This window comes from Bombus vancouverensis, unplaced genomic scaffold (assembly GCF_051014615.1).
Source record: "Bombus vancouverensis nearcticus unplaced genomic scaffold, iyBomVanc1_principal scaffold0030, whole genome shotgun sequence".
In the NCBI taxonomy this organism is placed as follows: Eukaryota; Metazoa; Arthropoda; class Insecta; order Hymenoptera; family Apidae; genus Bombus; species Bombus vancouverensis.
In genome coordinates this window covers 583,091-599,897 of record NW_027468921.1, presented here as the reverse complement: position 1 = coordinate 599,897, position 16,807 = coordinate 583,091, and the positions used below count along the sequence as shown (strand labels likewise).

General features: G+C 37.7%; 2 pseudogenes; both read left to right on the top strand.

Moving 5' to 3' along the window:
* Window positions 1-743: 743 nt before the first annotated feature.
* Window positions 744-1,911, top strand: LOC117153229 (uncharacterized; annotated as a pseudogene).
* Window positions 1,912-2,797: 886 nt separating this feature from the next.
* On the top strand, window positions 2,798-3,987 carry LOC117153231 (protein RRP5 homolog; annotated as a pseudogene).
* The last annotated feature ends 12,820 nt before the right edge of the window (window positions 3,988-16,807 follow it).

The following is a 16,807-nucleotide window of genomic DNA, read 5'->3' as shown; positions in this document are numbered from 1 at the left end:
TCAAATATATCTTGAATAAATAAATAAATAAATTATTTACAGCCGAATACGTGAGTCGTTGGTACAAAATACAAGACGCGGAATAAATACTCATTAATGTTCGTCGCGTAACTCGATAAATAATCGGAGATACTCTGTAGATAATATTCGATACTTTATATGTACTGTTCGATACTGTTCGATACATTTCAATGCTCTTCGATACTATTCCACACTAAAACGCACGCGATCGCGTCCGTTTATTTATACTGGCCGGGGGAGAACCGGAAAATTCGAATTCGTCTACGTTTGATCTACGATTGCACGAAGCGGCGACATTGTTTTGCATGGAGTTTATTTGTTCTTACATTACTTGTAAGGCAAAACAACAACATGATTTGAATTGTCCTCTGACTCATGTGCCGCTACAGTGATTACGGGAGAAGGACGAGTGAAGAATGGTGAATAAGAATGGGAAACGGATTAGCCGAATGACTGGCAGTCGGTATAATAGGCCTGGCGAACTGTAAGTGCGTCGCATTTTCATGTAAAAAACAATGCACGTAGCACAAGGGTAAATGGGGAAACGACTTTATAAATGATTTTTTGTCTATTACACGCCTGTCAAATTTCTTTATGAGCAGAACTATTACATGTGCTATTGTAGCAGAATACAAAAAAATGATGCGTGCTTATGTGGGTGTCACGTTTAACTGCAGTTACAAAAATCTGAACATTAGAAACAGAACGTTGTTGTGGAAGTAATGATAAGTAAAGTACGGGTGTTCGTGTAAATTCATATTTTTATAAATTGAAAAAATTAAATCTGAGTAGACGATTGTTTTATTATAAATGTTATAAGGAGTACTAGTATATTTCATACTTCGTTCGGTCTAATACTTCATATATGAAACCTATAGTGGTCATTGTTATCTATATTTATTCAATTAATATTTATTATTAATATTTATAATGAAACAATTTATCTTTATATCTATGTAGGAAGCATGAAAGTTTCAGCAACTATATGATACGTGGCATTAGCATTATGCTAGGCATTATTTTACATTAGTCTTTGATTCCCGCTCTCTCGCTTTCTCGATGAAGAAGTAGAGGGCACAATAATAGAATCATCCACCCAGGGATTATATTTAAGAGTCAGTAGATATAAAGGACAAACTGTTAGTACAGGATTTTTACCAGCTGGTCACATGTCACCTTGTGTGGAGATTGCAGCTCTACTAGCATCAAAATATGTTCCTGATCATACACTTTCAGCTCTTGTATTTGCTACAGTACCTAATTTAATTTTAATTAGGAATTTTGCAACTCAAGGAAGGTACAGGAATTTTGAAAAACTGAAAATAGGAGACTGTATACCTTGTACGATCAAAGATATGGGGTCAGATGGTATAAGACTTATTTTACCAGTTGCAGAATGTACGCCATTTGGATATGTGTCCCATAGTAACGTTAGTAATTTTAATCTACTGCATACAAACTAAATTTTATTGACAAAAATATTTTCTATTAACAGGAAAGAACAACAATTAGGACTAACATTGTCGCTAAAGAAAATATACGATGATCCATCTAATCCTAAAAGTAGAATAGTGGCAGCATTGGATCCATTGATCCTGTATTTTAATAAATTAGTAGAACTTTCAAGAAATTCATATTACAAAAACAGACCCATTGCATCTGTCAAATTAGGACAAAGAGTTACTGGAAAGATTGAAAAAATTACGCCTGATTGGTTGGTTGTTCAATTGCAGAATAACTTGCTAGGTATAGTGTCTAAGAATCATTACTCCGAGAATAAGAAAATAGGGGACAAAATTTCTGGGACGATTATAACCACGTTATCGTCAATAATGCATAAAATAAGTGCCAAACAAAATAAGTAAATACAATTTCCTGGCGGTAAATTGCTACGTGGTAGAATCTTAATGGTGACAAATTGATTTATCTTGATATTCCTTCAAGGTATTGGCAACGGAACTTTAGCTGCGATAACTGTACGTCGCCACATAAATAGTGTAATATCGTAGAATAGATTTGAATTAGAGATCGGTTGAAATTAGAAAGCACCGTGTACGTCGTCTTTCGTGGTTTGTTTACATCCAAGAGCGCCTAGTAACAGCGACGCGAGAAAGGATAAGCAGTGTCAAAACAGAGGTACGGTTTCATATTTCAAGGAATGGCAATTGAGAGGCCAAAGTATGTGAGCCGAAAAGTGTGTGTGTGTGAGAGGACGAGAGCAAGAGCGAGCACGACCGAGCAGGAGTGTATTGGCGAAGATCAGAGCGAATTGAGTCGTTGAAGAGTAGAGTCGTTAGAGGTTTCGAGTTGTCGAAGAGTAGAGTCGTTAGAGGTTTCGAGTCGTCGAAGAGTAGAGTCGTGAGAATTGATAGAGTTGTTAGAGAGAGAGAGAGTGTGTGTGTTAGATTCGTTGTGACGAGAGTGATCAAATAACTGTAAAGTTATTTGATATAGATACGAGTATTGCATTTAGTTCCGTTAAATAAATATCGTTCTCTGTCCAATTTATATCTGTATATTCAATTTAATATTAATAAATTGTAAGTAATCGAAAAAAAAAATTTCTATTCTTATTTTTCGATATTACAATAGTTTACTGCTAGATCTAACACCTTATATTATTCATTCTAAAATTAAATGTTACTCTTCATTAAATTCCCAAAAATCCGATATTATGCCTCTCAGCGTCATAAAATCTGCATTTGAAAAGAAGTGTTATGTGAGAGAGAAATCGGATGATAATAATAACTTAAAAAGAAAGAAACAAAATCAGGAGTATGTGGCACTCGCCAAAGAAATAAAAATTGAAAAGATATGGGAAGACGAAACATGAAAAACAAAGGGAAACGAAACAGAGAAAAACCAGAGAAAGATTTAGAAAAGGAATATTCAAAGAGAATGTGTGTTGAACAAACAGGAGAAGAAAAGACTAAACTGGAAGACCAAACCTTCCGAAAAAGATTTGGAATATGCTGACTCAACTCTCCTTCAGGATAAAGAGTCATCTTGCGATAGTAAAGATGAAGTAGAAGAAAAACCAAATCTGAGAAATAAGAAATTAACGTCGAGAACAAAAAAGACAGGAGAAACATAAAATACGTCAAAGAGAAGAAACGCTCGCCAACAACCAGTTACCAAATTCTGTACATCAGTTCCACAGATTAGTTTTAGCTAGTCTAGACAGTTCAATAGTATGGTTACAGTATATGGCATATCATTTACAAACAACAGAAATCGAGAAAGCAAGAGCAGTTGCAAGAGAAACGGCGAAAACGATTAATTTCAGGGAACAGAAGAAAAAATTAAACGTTTGGAAGGCTTGGTTGAATTTAGAGTCTAAATTCGGAATTCCTAAAGCACTGAATGATGTTTTTCAAGAGGCACTGAAAGTATACAGTCACATGTTGACTGTACATGTCGAGGCTAGCAGACAGATGGAACTAGAGAAAACAATTAATACCATGATTGGAAAATTTAACCATATTCCCGAGATGTGGTTTAATTGTGGAGAAGGGTTACTAAAAATGGGCTTGGGGGACAAATCGAGGCATATTATGCAGAGAGCATTCCAATCTTTGCCAGCATCTGAACGTATGTACACTACAGAAATAAAGAGAGAGCAGTAACTCTGTTTGAGCAAATTCTAAGTTCTTATCCGAAACGGGTGGATATATGGTCTTGTTATGTTGATTCTCTAATTAAATCTAATGATACTGATATAGGAAGGTAAAAATATTTTTTCAACTATATTTTGTCTTTTTAATTTCATAGAGCATTTACCTTCTAATAATTTGCATTTACAGGAAAGTTCTAGAGAGAGCAGTTGTTCAGGCATTACCGCCTAGAAAGGTGAAGATCCTCTTTAAAAAGTTCATCAATTTTGAAGAGCAGCATGGTACTGAGGAAGACGTGACTCGTGTTCAACAAATGGCTGTAGAATATCTAGAGAAGCAGTGTACAAAATGATTAAAAATAATAAAACGTTTTGACACATATTTCATTACATCATGTGAGCAAAACCTTCGTTACTTCGCGCAAGATGATCTGTGCGACGTCCTTCATTATCAGACCGTCAAGACCCAAGCACCATTAAACAGATCCTCAATAAACCTAAGGCCCCACCATAAAACTTTAACTTTCCAACGTCATTATTTTAACACATGTTTTAAGTTAATCCTTTTGTCCTGAGGGACTTTTTAAGCCTAGAAAGGTTTTCGGTTTATGGAGGGTTATTGGAAAGGTGCTTAGGTTTATTAGGCGCTCTTAAAAATTACGGAGACTGCGGGTAGTGACCTAACGGAAAAAGTGGATATTTATCTAACGGAAAATCCGGTTTTTTCCCGTAAACAATGACACCCCCTAGCAAGGTTGGTAGGAGGTTTCCTTCTCCTCTCACCACTCAGTAACATGACTACAACCAATAGGCATCACATATCGTTACTTTCACCTTACTAACGAAAAGTGTGAGCAACGAATCCGCTTTCTTCGTTCAAGAAAACATACCCACACCGAGCTTTCCTCCGTAATTGCATGAGAGCGGAACATCAGTCTCCTCTATTGCTACGTCAACTACAACAAGAAACTCAACTGTAAGGGTCTTGCTTGATTACCAAAGAATATTGTGCATGTGTATCGCATCTTCATACGCTAAATCGTCGTCTACGACATATATCATACGCAACGGCGTAAGTTGTAAGTACAACGGTATCAATTTGTTGAAAATACATAGGTTATAATCCTGTTAATCGCAGCGCTATACCACCTCAACCACCCTTATTATCTCAACGGAAATCAGGAGATCGATCTATTCGCGGCGTCGATTATTATAATCGTAACGGAAATTTACGACTCCCGCTGACGTTTTTCCTCGTGATTGCGTCTCCCCGTGATTGGTCGAAAATACAACCTTAATTACACAATACCTAAAACAGTCCAGTTATGTAAAGTTTTCTACCACATATGCAAAATACTATTAATATTGATACATATAAAAATGAAAAAGGTAATAATAACTTGACATATTTACAATTTCTCTGATCTCAAGTGCGTCCTTTTTATTGATTATTCTGTAATGACAAAACCAGGAATATGTCTAATCAAAAATCTTTTAGTACGTTTGGGACGCAACTGCTCCATTGTGCAGCAGTAGTTTTAGCTAACCGATCGTTACAACCACGTCGGCGCTATTGACTTCTTCAGAGGTCTCGGCGACATTTGAATTGTGCCTGAAATTATACAAGTTGGTTTTGTAGGTACCCAGGTAGATACCCTTGTCCAAGAAGTCTTCGTTATTGTACTTCCCGTTCGTGGTTATTACGTTTTGCGTCTATCTTAAGCATATTTTTTGAGATAATCCATGATGCATCCTGAAGACATTAAATAATGTAGATTTATATTGTTTCGACTCGAGATATCTACCCGATTCATTTATGTGATGCTCTGTATGAAGTGTACCATTGATCAATTTGAAGAAAGACACATTTTGAATTTTTGGACGAACTACAAATTTTTGATAGTTAGTAGCCAAAATTGAGAAGCTAAATCAAAAACCGCGCGGCCACCGTCTACTTCTTCCTAAATGTAGTCATAGACTATGGACATAAAAATATGGATCGTACCATAGGTCTATGGTTTATTCATCTCTGGATATAATGTTCTTGATTCGTGATGTAGTCGCACGTGGGTTGGCTCGTTGCTTATTGCCCCGGTGTAGCCGGTTCCTCCATCTGGTTTAGGATCAGTTGCCTGCAGCTTGTAAAGCAAAAAAATCAGAGCCTGTTGAAGAATTTTAAAGATAAATCTGTCTTATACTGTTCATTCTAAAATAAAACGATATATCTCATTAAGTTCCTCAAGTTCCTCAGAATAAAGTATTGCGCCTATTTGCATGGTAAGATTTGCTTTCGAAAAGAAATACTATGTAGAAGACAAGTTGTGCGATAATAATAACTAAAAAGAGTTGATATTTTATAGAGTGCTTACTTCATAAATGAAATTATAGGAATGTCCTGGAGAAAGTACTTGTTACGTTCAGATGCTGGCAAAGATTGCAATGCTCTCTGCATAATGTGCCTCGATTTATCCTTCAAACCCATTTTTAATCATTCTTCTCCACTATTAAATCATGTCTCGGGAATATGTTTAAACTTCCCAATCATGGTATTAATTCTTTTCTCTAATTCCATCTGCCTGCCAGCCACGACATGAACAGTCAACATGTGACTGTATATTTTCAGTGAGTCGTTAGACCTCACTGCCTCTTGAAAAACATCATTTAATGAGTCAGGAATTCCAAATTTCGATTCTAAATTCAACTAAGCCTTCCAAACGTTTAATTTTTCCTTCTGTTCCCTGAAATTAGTCGTTTACACCGCTCTTGTCGCCACTGCTCTTACTTTCTCTATTTCTGTTGCTTGTAAATGGTATGCCATATACTGTAACCATACTATTGAACTGTCTGGACTTGCTAAAACTAATCTGTCGAACTGATCTGCAGAATTTGATAACTGGTTATCGACGAGCGCTTCTTCTCCTTGACGAACTTCACGTTCCTTCTGTGTTTTCTGTTCTCAACGTTCAGCGGCGTGCGTACAAGAAGGTTATCGAGGTCTTCGGAGTGTAATATATATCGGAGATGAAAGAACACCGGAGCCTTTGGAATTTTGGATAATCCCGCAACATTGCAACCCAGAGTCTACTATAGCTGTAATTGAACAATTGTAGTTATTCAATCCGATTGTAATTGTTCGCGAGTTGTGATAATGAGCTTGGGCTCGAGGCGACAGTCAGTCGCCAAACGTAGCCGCGGTCACGGGATGAACGCTTTGTCTAACAAAGGCATGCAATAATTCTATAGCTCTCTTTAAAAAGGAAATAGTTGTAACACTCGACAGTAAACATTCCAACGGTCTCTGTTCCGTAGCTCGCCACACGCAGACCCTATTCTTCGAGTAAGATGATTGCCAGATGTCGATGCGTCTCCGCTGTACATGTTCAGCTAGCCCGAGGGCCTGTTATAAATCTTAAAATTTAGTCAACTAAAGTCCTTCAAACAGACAAACAGTCTTTGTCCCAACTACGGGAAAATAGGGGAGACCTATTTTTCAACGAGCGGCGTCTCCCACTAGCAACTTTCCCTCGAGGGCGACTAGCATCTTTTTCTAACCACCGATATGGAGATTGACCGATTAGCAGCAACGCCAATTTCCCTTACTTTCTGAACGAAGGCTTTTCTCGACGAATCCGATGATCTCGTATCCTTAGACACACCCCATTATAGTTTTCCTCTGTGGCATCATCGGGACGGGAAAGGCATTCTCGCTCGCGATCTCATTGATGAAAGGAGTAACTCTCTACGACCAGTGAATATTACGCGTCCGACTTAGATTTTGTGAGTACGTTCATCTATCATCCCGTCGACCGCGGATTCGTTATTGAACCTAGGATCATTGTCATTAGTTTCTCGTGTACCTAACTATCGCGGTTACTTGTCCGGTTCTATAATAATCGTATTTGCACTAGTCAATGTCTTCTCTATTGCATAACGACAACGTGTAACCCAAACGAAGATTCGTTTCACGCCCCTAACCCTAATTCTAATGTAAACCCGACATATATTTTGTGGCATGCTTGTAAAATCTAGACATCATTCTTTTGATAGCTTTTCATAATTGTATCAGAATTTTAAGATTAATTAAACGAATATTTAATAATAATTTTAATATCGAAAATAACGATTATTATACTACGAATTTTTATATGAATAGAGTATGTTAGAATATGTGAAACATAAGGTCCGGTCAAGTACTAGGAACAAACGAAAAACAGTTTTGTACGAAGAAAAACAAGAAAGATATAAAGAATAACAGGCTTTGTTTTCGAGAAAATTGATCTTGGAAATCTGTTTGAAACATATAAATTTGGTTAGTTACCGATTAAGCAGATGGAAGTTATTTTACGTGCAAAAATAAGAGAAAAATGTGGAATAAAATCTTTCCGTATAAAGCTTCATTTTCAAGAAAAACGAATTTCTTCGTGCTCAGTTGATAACACTGTTCAACACGTAATTTTGCAATCTTCAATTTCTTTTACCATCGTTCCTGGTATGCCATCTACACCAACCGCTTTATTCCGGTTCATCTCAGCTCCGGCATCCAGTAGCGCTTCCTTCGTGATCAAGCCCTCGCTGACACTAATACTCCCGTGGATTCTACTTATATTTCCCCTCGGTCTCGTTAAGAAAAGCTCATCGACAAGGGCTCGAATCAGTTTCCTCGTCTGCCTCTTCTTTTTCCGCAACTCCCGAACCCACTGTACCGCGTCTTCAGTTCCTCACGCCACTGCTCTCTGAGTTCTTCTTCTCGTCGTCATCACCTCCTCCTTTCTTAACTTCATCAACTGTTCATTCCGGCAATAATTATGATTTTTCTTGCCCGTCGGAGGGTAAACCCTTTTTAATTCGGAGGTACATGAGGTTTCCACCGTAACAGCGTACATCGAGCCCTACTGCATAGATGTCCCTCGGTATTTGTTACTAAGCTTTCCTAATTAACCATTGCTACCAGGTGACCCACTTAGCCAGATTGACACATACCATTTCATATTGAATAATACTTTACTTCATGCATGTAGATGGCACCACTCCTTCATGTATCATAAAGCCCCTAAAGAAGGGGCCCGCTTACCAATATGGCAACCGTGCGACACGTGCGCGTCTCATCACGTCGTTGAAACTATTATGTGATCCCTACTTCCTACACTCCACTGCATATAAGTATTTGCATTTGCATTTCCCCTATCCCATCAACTCACAGTTGACCCCAGTGACAAGAAAACCCCACCGTGTCCCAATGAGTGCTACCACCCACATGTACTTTCTTCAATTCATCGATCTACTGATATTCATGTGCCAATCCAGCAGGTATTAACCGTGTCGAAGCCACCCAAAGGGTAGTGTTAGTGTACTATTGTGTTCCATCGTGTGCAATTGCATTCTCTATCATACTTCATAATCTTACAACATTTAAATCTATTATATTAATTATCATCTCGAAGCCAATATTAAATATTGTTGCGTTGTCAATTAATACAAAACCATTCTCGTTATTCAGTTAAAAGTAAAATAAATAACGACTAAAACAAAAACAAAACACGATAAACAGGCTTAGCGTGATGAGTTATTGTTATTAAAGGCGTTTTTAATCTTTCACTTTTTATTTAGCTAAACTTTATTTAGTTACATTTTTTGATTTTCTATATTCTATCCCATATAACGTAGCTTAATGTAAAAAATTCGAATTGTGTCAATTCTTGCCCTAACCATTAATTTAGTAGTTTGTAATTAATTAATTAATTTGTAGTTATGGAGCTATAATAACTCGTCAATAAATGCGAACAACCAACGTCCTTTCGAATTATCTACAACAACGTACTCACGCATATTAAACATTTACGAATACGTTATATACATTAATTTATTACTTTTTAAATTATTTACTGTTTCCTACTAATTCCTTTCCTTTTTAGTTTTGAAAATCAACGATATATACTACCACTTTCTAATTCTTCCACTGTTTTCCATTATGAACTGACTTTATCTGATGAGTCATTATAGTTCCAAATATATTTATCCTAAGCTATTGTATTTAAATTACTTAAGATTGAAAATAAATTTCTTCTTAAAACTTTATATTTATATAGCTCTTCAATTATATTACGTAGAATACTCCTCCATTATATTACCACTCTTTATTATATTTTATTTAACTCTGGCTTCTTCTAATTCAATTCTAATTTTATTTCCTTTTAAAGTTTTATCATTTAAATTGAAATTCGTAATTGCATTTTCTATAGATATTCGACTTTACCAACTCCTCTTCATATTTTAATTCAATAGTTCAATAATTTATTGCTTTATGTTCTTCGTTATTGTTCACCTATGACTCATCACGCCATGATTATCGAGCATTACACTTCTTGTTTCTCTCACATTTAACATTAGATCCTCCAATTATTCCATTTATTTTTGTTCAGCTAGGATATTACCATTTAATTATACCCAAACATATTGTAACTTACTCACTCGATCATAATCCACGTCGACTCCCTTGTAACATACACCCTGATATTCACTTAATACTATTCCACTCACACCAATTCTCCTATCATCTCATCCCACTTCACACCCCTTACAATTTATCGTAATAATTCATTGCACTTCCCTCTCCCTTTGTAATCCATTGTAACCCATTGCAATTTTCTTGAAATTCGCATAAGCATACTGTATTTTCGACCAGTCGTGGGGAGACGCTTTCGCTAGGAAATTCGCCACGGAAGTCGTAAATTCCCGTTACGATTGTAATAATCGACGCCGCGAACAAATCGATCCCCTGATTTCCGTTGAGATAATAGGGGTGGTTGAGGTGATATAACGCTGCGATTAACAGGGTTATAAAATATGTATTTCCAACAACTTTACACAAGATAGTAACGCCGATACGTAAGAGGTAAGTGAAGAATAAATGGATTGCTCTTAGATGAGACAATCAGTGTAGAGACGATGACTGATCTGAAGACAGAGCTCGAGTCCTAGTAGATATGTTGTCGTAGAGGAAGTCTTGAGGTGTTGAGTATGTTAGAATGGAGAGTTAACTGAACTTCCGCTCTCATGTAATTATGGAGGGAAGCTCGGTTTGTAGGTATTTTTTGAACAAAGGAAGCGGATTCGTTGTTCACACTTTTCGTTATGAAAAGTGAGGGTAACGGTCCGCGATGCCGCTTGATTATAACCCACCTTAATGCATAAAGGTATGAGGAGGAAGCCTCCTACCAACGTGGCTCATGGGTGAACTTGTTCATGGAAAAGACCAGCTTTGTCGTTAGACAAACATTCGTTTTTCCCATTAGGTGACTACCCGCTCTCTCCGTAATGTTTAACAGAGTCTAATAAACCTGACGAGTTTTCTAAGAACCAGCCATAAACCGAAAACACTTATAGGATTAGAAAATCCTTCCGGATAAGCACATTAACTTGAAAATATGTGCTAACAATTAAACTAAAAATTTAAGGTTTATGGTGGGTCCTTAGGTTTATTGAGGACCGGAATGACGGTACGTGGACCATAGGCTGCCAGGCATTGTCGTGCCCAGTTTCGACAATCTTTGTTTATTGACGATCGGACGAAACACGTCGTCTCCATGTTTTGCGTAGCGCGTATCCAAAGATGGGAAAGTCCCTGAGCGAATTATATACGCTGTGCCGCAAGGATTTCGATACAAACGGTCATACAAAATCGCCTGATACGCCGTAATCAGGAAAACGTATCTTCTTTAATTGTAATACGGATGTATCGGACTTGACGATGTCGCGTAGCTCGGTGTCGTTTTCTTGCGCTGCGGCGAGAGTTTTATGGTCCACAGATTTCCCTATCGCTTCGATGCCAGATAGAGCGTCGGTTACATTATTGTCCAAGCCTTTAATGTATCGGATGTCGGTCGTGAACTGTCCGAAGTAGTCAAGATGGCGAAATTGTCGCGGCGAACATTTGTGTAGATATTGATTGAACGCGCACATGAGGGGTTTGTAATCGGTTTATATCGCGAAATTTCTCCCTCCTACGGCTTATCTAAAACGTTTAACTGCGGTGTACAAAGCAAGAAGTTCGCGGTCATATGCTCTATATTTTTTTGCTGCGCGGAGGTCAAGGATGTTGTAACGAATCTTAGCGGCAGCCATTTGTCGTTCACGCGTTGATGTAATACTGCTCCTATGGCGTAATCCGATGCGTCTACCGCGAGGCTGACGGGCCCGCCTGGTATCGGATGTGCTAGTGTCACACGCTCAGTAATGTCACATGTTAAGAAGCAGTAATAGGGTGAACAAAATATACTGCATGCCACAGCTATCGAAACAATAACCAGATAGTAACGGAATAGCCGCCTCTGATATACACCCGGCGATAATCCCTACAGGGGGACTAAAACCTCAGCATAAAAACCTTTCTAAATTAGCGCTCGATATCTTTTTTATTATAGCACTCTGAACCGTCACTATTTTGGATTCATACAATAAATTTTACTACTGTTAGGTAGACGATACATTTACACTGTACATGTGAATGTGTGTGTAAGCGTCGGAGAGCGTCCAGGTCTCAGTTGAGACAAAAGACGATTCGAAGCTGTTAGAAGAATCTGGTGGGGTCGGTTGACAACAAGCGTGCGTACAAGAAGGTTATCGAGGTCTTCGGAGTGTAATATATATCGGAGATGAAAGAACACCGGAGCCTTTGGAATTTTGGATAATCCCGCAACATTGCAACCCAGAGTCTACTATAGCTGTAATTGAACAATTGTAGTTATTCAATCCGATTGTAATTGTTCGCGAGTTGTGATAATGAGCTTGGGCTCGAGGCGACAGTCAGTCGCCAAACGTAGCCGCGGTCACGGGATGAACGCTTTGTCTAACAAAGGCATGCAATAATTCTATAGCTCTCTTTAAAAAGGAAATAGTTGTAACACTCGACAGTAAACATTCCAACGGTCTCTGTTCCGTAGCTCGCCACACGCAGACCCTATTCTTCGAGTAAGATGATTGCCAGATGTCGATGCGTCTCCGCTGTACATGTTCAGCTAGCCCGAGGGCCTGTTATAAATCTTAAAATTTAGTCAACTAAAGTCCTTCAAACAGACAAACAGTCTTTGTCCCAACTACGGGAAAATAGGGGAGACCTATTTTTCAACGAGCGGCGTCTCCCACTAGCAACTTTCCCTCGAGGGCGACTAGCATCTTTTTCTAACCACCGATATGGAGATTGACCGATTAGCAGCAACGCCAATTTCCCTTACTTTCTGAACGAAGGCTTTTCTCGACGAATCCGATGATCTCGTATCCTTAGACACACCCCATTATAGTTTTCCTCTGTGGCATCATCGGGACGGGAAAGGCATTCTCGCTCGCGATCTCATTGATGAAAGGAGTAACTCTCTACGACCAGTGAATATTACGCGTCCGACTTAGATTTTGTGAGTACGTTCATCTATCATCCCGTCGACCGCGGATTCGTTATTGAACCTAGGATCATTGTCATTAGTTTCTCGTGTACCTAACTATCGCGGTTACTTGTCCGGTTCTATAATAATCGTATTTGCACTAGTCAATGTCTTCTCTATTGCATAACGACAACGTGTAACCCAAACGAAGATTCGTTTCACGCCCCTAACCCTAATTCTAATGTAAACCCGACATATATTTTGTGGCATGCTTGTAAAATCTAGACATCATTCTTTTGATAGCTTTTCATAATTGTATCAGAATTTTAAGATTAATTAAACGAATATTTAATAATAATTTTAATATCGAAAATAACGATTATTATACTACGAATTTTTATATGAATAGAGTATGTTAGAATATGTGAAACATAAGGTCCGGTCAAGTACTAGGAACAAACGAAAAACAGTTTTGTACGAAGAAAAACAAGAAAGATATAAAGAATAACAGGCTTTGTTTTCGAGAAAATTGATCTTGGAAATCTGTTTGAAACATATAAATTTGGTTAGTTACCGATTAAGCAGATGGAAGTTATTTTACGTGCAAAAATAAGAGAAAAATGTGGAATAAAATCTTTCCGTATAAAGCTTCATTTTCAAGAAAAACGAATTTCTTCGTGCTCAGTTGATAACACTGTTCAACACGTAATTTTGCAATCTTCAATTTCTTTTACCATCGTTCCTGGTATGCCATCTACACCAACCGCTTTATTCCGGTTCATCTCAGCTCCGGCATCCAGTAGCGCTTCCTTCGTGATCAAGCCCTCGCTGACACTAATACTCCCGTGGATTCTACTTATATTTCCCCTCGGTCTCGTTAAGAAAAGCTCATCGACAAGGGCTCGAATCAGTTTCCTCGTCTGCCTCTTCTTTTTCCGCAACTCCCGAACCCACTGTACCGCGTCTTCAGTTCCTCACGCCACTGCTCTCTGAGTTCTTCTTCTCGTCGTCATCACCTCCTCCTTTCTTAACTTCATCAACTGTTCATTCCGGCAATAATTATGATTTTTCTTGCCCGTCGGAGGGTAAACCCTTTTTAATTCGGAGGTACATGAGGTTTCCACCGTAACAGCGTACATCGAGCCCTACTGCATAGATGTCCCTCGGTATTTGTTACTAAGCTTTCCTAATTAACCATTGCTACCAGGTGACCCACTTAGCCAGATTGACACATACCATTTCATATTGAATAATACTTTACTTCATGCATGTAGATGGCACCACTCCTTCATGTATCATAAAGCCCCTAAAGAAGGGGCCCGCTTACCAATATGGCAACCGTGCGACACGTGCGCGTCTCATCACGTCGTTGAAACTATTATGTGATCCCTACTTCCTACACTCCACTGCATATAAGTATTTGCATTTGCATTTCCCCTATCCCATCAACTCACAGTTGACCCCAGTGACAAGAAAACCCCACCGTGTCCCAATGAGTGCTACCACCCACATGTACTTTCTTCAATTCATCGATCTACTGATATTCATGTGCCAATCCAGCAGGTATTAACCGTGTCGAAGCCACCCAAAGGGTAGTGTTAGTGTACTATTGTGTTCCATCGTGTGCAATTGCATTCTCTATCATACTTCATAATCTTACAACATTTAAATCTATTATATTAATTATCATCTCGAAGCCAATATTAAATATTGTTGCGTTGTCAATTAATACAAAACCATTCTCGTTATTCAGTTAAAAGTAAAATAAATAACGACTAAAACAAAAACAAAACACGATAAACAGGCTTAGCGTGATGAGTTATTGTTATTAAAGGCGTTTTTAATCTTTCACTTTTTATTTAGCTAAACTTTATTTAGTTACATTTTTTGATTTTCTATATTCTATCCCATATAACGTAGCTTAATGTAAAAAATTCGAATTGTGTCAATTCTTGCCCTAACCATTAATTTAGTAGTTTGTAATTAATTAATTAATTTGTAGTTATGGAGCTATAATAACTCGTCAATAAATGCGAACAACCAACGTCCTTTCGAATTATCTACAACAACGTACTCACGCATATTAAACATTTACGAATACGTTATATACATTAATTTATTACTTTTTAAATTATTTACTGTTTCCTACTAATTCCTTTCCTTTTTAGTTTTGAAAATCAACGATATATACTACCACTTTCTAATTCTTCCACTGTTTTCCATTATGAACTGACTTTATCTGATGAGTCATTATAGTTCCAAATATATTTATCCTAAGCTATTGTATTTAAATTACTTAAGATTGAAAATAAATTTCTTCTTAAAACTTTATATTTATATAGCTCTTCAATTATATTACGTAGAATACTCCTCCATTATATTACCACTCTTTATTATATTTTATTTAACTCTGGCTTCTTCTAATTCAATTCTAATTTTATTTCCTTTTAAAGTTTTATCATTTAAATTGAAATTCGTAATTGCATTTTCTATAGATATTCGACTTTACCAACTCCTCTTCATATTTTAATTCAATAGTTCAATAATTTATTGCTTTATGTTCTTCGTTATTGTTCACCTATGACTCATCACGCCATGATTATCGAGCATTACACTTCTTGTTTCTCTCACATTTAACATTAGATCCTCCAATTATTCCATTTATTTTTGTTCAGCTAGGATATTACCATTTAATTATACCCAAACATATTGTAACTTACTCACTCGATCATAATCCACGTCGACTCCCTTGTAACATACACCCTGATATTCACTTAATACTATTCCACTCACACCAATTCTCCTATCATCTCATCCCACTTCACACCCCTTACAATTTATCGTAATAATTCATTGCACTTCCCTCTCCCTTTGTAATCCATTGTAACCCATTGCAATTTTCTTGAAATTCGCATAAGCATACTGTATTTTCGACCAGTCGTGGGGAGACGCTTTCGCTAGGAAATTCGCCACGGAAGTCGTAAATTCCCGTTACGATTGTAATAATCGACGCCGCGAACAAATCGATCCCCTGATTTCCGTTGAGATAATAGGGGTGGTTGAGGTGATATAACGCTGCGATTAACAGGGTTATAAAATATGTATTTCCAACAACTTTACACAAGATAGTAACGCCGATACGTAAGAGGTAAGTGAAGAATAAATGGATTGCTCTTAGATGAGACAATCAGTGTAGAGACGATGACTGATCTGAAGACAGAGCTCGAGTCCTAGTAGATATGTTGTCGTAGAGGAAGTCTTGAGGTGTTGAGTATGTTAGAATGGAGAGTTAACTGAACTTCCGCTCTCATGTAATTATGGAGGGAAGCTCGGTTTGTAGGTATTTTTTGAACAAAGGAAGCGGATTCGTTGTTCACACTTTTCGTTATGAAAAGTGAGGGTAACGGTCCGCGATGCCGCTTGATTATAACCCACCTTAATGCATAAAGGTATGAGGAGGAAGCCTCCTACCAACGTGGCTCATGGGTGAACTTGTTCATGGAAAAGACCAGCTTTGTCGTTAGACAAACATTCGTTTTTCCCATTAGGTGACTACCCGCTCTCTCCGTAATGTTTAACAGAGTCTAATAAACCTGACGAGTTTTCTAAGAACCAGCCATAAACCGAAAACACTTATAGGATTAGAAAATCCTTCCGGATAAGCACATTAACTTGAAAATATGTGCTAACAATTAAACTAAAAATTTAAGGTTTATGGTGGGTCCTTAGGTTTATTGAGGACCGGAATGACGGTACGTGGACCATAGGCTGCCAGGCATTGTCGTGCCCAGTTTCGACA